Source organism: Carlito syrichta, unplaced genomic scaffold (assembly GCF_000164805.1).
Source record: "Carlito syrichta isolate Samal-C Ts95f unplaced genomic scaffold, Tarsius_syrichta-2.0.1 Scaffold309113, whole genome shotgun sequence".
NCBI classification, from domain to species: Eukaryota; Metazoa; Chordata; class Mammalia; order Primates; family Tarsiidae; genus Carlito; species Carlito syrichta.
The window spans coordinates 135,682-139,777 of record NW_007253209.1 but is presented as its reverse complement, the minus strand read 5'-3'; the positions used below and the strand labels follow the sequence as shown (position 1 = coordinate 139,777).

Sequence of the window (4,096 nt, the reverse complement as noted above, 5' to 3'; positions counted from 1 at the left end):
GATAGCAGGAATCATATCTTTTATATCTTTGTATCCTATAAAGCACCTGATACAGTTCATTAAGTATAATGACTACCAGGTAGAGAGTTATCAGAGGAGTTAAGAATCTGAGACTATTTCTGATTTTCCAGCCACTTGGTATATTTACCCATCCAGAACACTTATGCTATAGGGAGAGGAAGGTGAATGAGTAAATACTGTTGTAATTACTTATAATAACATTACTGTGTCTAATAAGTACTGTTTTAGCAGTTGTGAACTATGCAATGAAACTGGTTTGATAATCTTAGAAACTAATTCATATTAGTGGTGAATACTTTTATATGTATATATAAAGTTACTTATTTTTAATAGTTCAAGGAGAAATGTATTTCTTTGCCTATACTTTTCCTAAAATAAGTTCTTTGAGTTAAAGATTTACTTTGGAACAGTATAGCAAGTAAAAATTTCAAACTTTTCGTTTCAGGTAATTTTGAATTGCTCAGCTCTGCAGAGTTTATTGCATTTGCTGAGTAGCCCAAAGGAATCCATCAAAAAGGAAGCATGCTGGACAATATCTAATATTACAGCTGGAAATAGGGCTCAGATCCAGGTAATCAATTTCATATACCCTTTCTACATTTTTATTGATAAATAAGATTTTTCAGTCATCCTTTAAGATATACATTGTTTTCATTATTACCTTGAAGACCACTAACTTCCATCCTTATTGTCTTATTTTTTAGTCTACTTCTTACTTGTTGTATCCTAGCTTATTGATGTTAAGTCATTTGAAATTTACACCTGGGCCTTGGTTCTTCCTATTGCCACTACTATTTGATGATTTGTCAAGATCCAAGAAATAGCATCTTGTATTTCAAAATGCTTGACAGAATTTATAGTATAGTAAACAGATTGGCTTTACTCTTTTCTTTCCAAATAAAATATTTTTCTTCCAAAGGTCCGATGTAGTACATTTTTTAAATTTCTTAAGTGGGAAGGGGGGTTAAGATAGGATCTTACTCTGTCACCTAGGCTGGAGTGCAGTGGCACGATCCTAGTTCACTGTAACCTCAAACTTACGAACTCCAGCAGTCCTCCCATTTCTGCCTTCTGAGTAGCAGGTGTGTGTTACCACTCTTGGCTAATTTTAAATTTTTTTGTAGAGATGGAGTCTCGTTAGTCTCGCTGTGTTGCCCAGGTGGGTCACAAACATGGACTCAAGTAAAAGTACTGACACTATAGGCGTGAGCCACTGTGCCCAGCCTGCTTCAGTTTTTCATAAAACTTTGATTCTTTAAATGGTTTTCTGTCCTTTACTTTTGCCTTTTTATCAGCTGGAGAGTAACCCAGTGGAAGACAAGCAACAGGCCAAAGAGTTCAGCATAGGCAGTAATCAAGGCTGGAATAATGGTTCAGAAAAGATATAACACAGACTTAGGAGACTTGGAGATGAGTGAAAACAGAGGTCATCTAATCCAACATTCTCATTTACCACAGTATATACCTATATCAGAGCATTACATTGTACCCCATAAACACATAAAATTATTATTTGTCAATAAAAATAAAATTTAGAAAACAAAAGATGAAACTGAGACTCAAAGAAATAAAGTGACTGGCTCAAGAGGACCTCTAGGAAATGACAGGACCAAGATTAGGTGTCTTTCCACTAAGCTTTGCTGACTTCTTTCACTGGTATAATAGAAAGAGTTCTTGACCAGGAAAACATGGTTAATGTCCCCACGATGCTGAATTAGGGACTGAGATTGATAGCTATGCAACTTTTAGCATGCATATGAGGTGATTTCATCTATAGTTTATTGCCTGCTACCACCAGACTTTTGTGCAGAACTCAGTTTCTTTCTTTCTTTTTTTGGAGTTTGAGTCTCACTCTGTCACCCAGACTGGAGTGCAGTGGCCGCTCCTGGCCACCGCAGCCTCGGCCTGCAGGGCTCCGGCGATTCTTCCGCCTCAGCCTTCCAAGTAGCCGGAATTACAGGCATGCGCTACCACGCCCGGCTGGTTTTTTGATTTATTGTAGAGATGAGGTCTCGCTGCCCAGGTGGGTCTTGAACCTGCGGGCTCAGGCAATCCACTCACCTCAGCCTCTCAAAGGCACGGAATTACAAGCTGAGCCACCGAGCCCGGCTAGAACTCAGTTTCTTGATGTAGGAAATGATATGAACCCATTTTGGGTAGTTGAGCCAAGGAGAAACACAAAGAAAGTAATTTGGGGAAGACTATATTGTTAGTGTATTATTAGTAGTGTAGTGTTAATATGTGAGTGAAAGTACATCATTCAACCTTATATAAGGCTTATTTAGAATAAGTAAATCATTAGTCTTTGTGAACTAGGGTGGCTTAAAAGGAAATACAGAGGGCAGTTGATGTGTCTGAGGTGACTAGTAGACCTCAGGTAAACTGCTGACTACTCTGGGCTGAAGCTCCAATGAGCAATGAGGATTAGACAGTTTCAACACACATGCAAGATCAGATGCTATGAAACAAATAAGAACTGGAGAGGAACACAAAATTGAACTTTCATAATTTGTTACTGTGTGTAGAAAAAGAGGGGGAAATAAAAGGGAAAAGAATCCAGGGTGAAAATTAGGAGGCTATAAGATCACTAACTCCAGGGAGGATGTTATTAAAGTTACCAAGCATAGACTAAAGGTTATGGATAATGAGGATTTAATTCTTTCCAGTCTACTTTTGAAAGTGGAGTGGTATCAATTGTGAAGCTAGCTTAAAAATTACTAGTAGTATCATGAACATTTTTACAAACCTTTTTCTCCTTTTCCATTTAAATTTTTCTTTAATTTCAGACAGTGATAGATGCCAACATTTTTCCAGCCCTCATTAGTATATTACAAACTGCTGAGTTCCGGACAAGGAAAGAAGCAGCTTGGGCAATCACAAATGCAACTTCTGGAGGATCAGCTGAACAGATCAAGTAAGTACTAGTCTGGTAGTATCTTGTTAATTAAGGGAAACATTTCTTCTGTCACTTTATAATCTCTACCCATATTGCCTAGAGTGAAAAATTAGCTGCATTTGAGGAATAAGGTTAGAAATGATCTTATTAAGTAAGAATGCTTAATTCTAGGCCTTTGCAAAATTGTTCTAGTGTCATAATTAGACTCAAATGTATATTTAATTCCTTACATCTCTTCCATTTCTTGTTGCTGGAAATAATCCTGGGATGTGAGAAATAAGGCATTCAGCTTTGAGGCAATAGAATTCCTTACAGAGTAGCTTCAGCCTATTCTGGAGCTATTTTGTTAGAAATATCATGAGCAGTCTGGAAGGTTGCTTGTAGAACTTAGAGCTGAACTTCAATAGCTAACTCTTGTTATTTCTAGTTGGTATGTTTTAATAGTAAAATTAGACCAGACTTGTAAGAGAGGTATGTCTTAAACTGCCAAATTCGCTACGGGCAAGTATCTCTTAAAGTTTAACTGTGGTATTCAGTAAAGGGAGAGATTTCTAACAGCTTGAGATTTAAATTACTCCCTTGGCTGCAGCTTTTAATTTTTTTAAAACAGGGTTTATTGAGAGGTCAGAAAAGCTCCCACAGTAGGAGAGAACCTGAGGGGGTTGCCTACAACTTATAATCTTATTGGGTAGAGAAGACATAAATATGAGTGGGAGTTGGTTCCCCAAAGGAGCATCATATAACTAAATGCTAAATTCAGGAAATCCAGTATTTCAGATAGGAAAAAAAGAGTAATGAAGAGAAAAATGGAACCTAGACTCTCAGCTTTCCTTAACTTTATGAGGATTCCAAATGTTGGGAATATGGCTTCACATAAGTGTTAAAGCATTAACCCCTTTATCATAAGTAATACAAGGCAAACACAGCTACTTCTTATATTGTTGCTTTGTGGAATAAATGCAGGTACTCAACAAATGCTTATTTTGAGTGCTCTTTTTGGATTTAAAAAATAAAAATAATTCTAGCAAAGTGTAAAAATTGATAAGGTAGAGAAGATAAGAAGTATGTATCTGAAATAGTAAAAATTACAAACAGATTAACACATGCAATAGCTATTTTGGTAAAGTTCATAATGGCAGGATATTCAAGGTGGACTTAAAGTGATCTTCAGAAGAACAT

At 36.7% G+C, this 4,096-nt stretch overlaps 1 protein-coding gene across 1 annotated transcript in view; it reads left to right on the top strand.

The window, feature by feature from the left end:
• Positions 1 to 469: 469 nt before the first annotated feature.
• Positions 470 to 4,096, top strand: part of LOC103269220 (importin subunit alpha-5-like) — a 12,614-nt gene continuing 8,987 nt past the window's right edge. The window contains exons 1-2 of the mRNA XM_008066803.2: positions 470 to 592; positions 2,808 to 2,935. The gene's annotated coding sequence lies outside the window, so the exon portion shown is untranslated. The remainder of the gene's footprint in view (positions 593 to 2,807; positions 2,936 to 4,096) is intronic.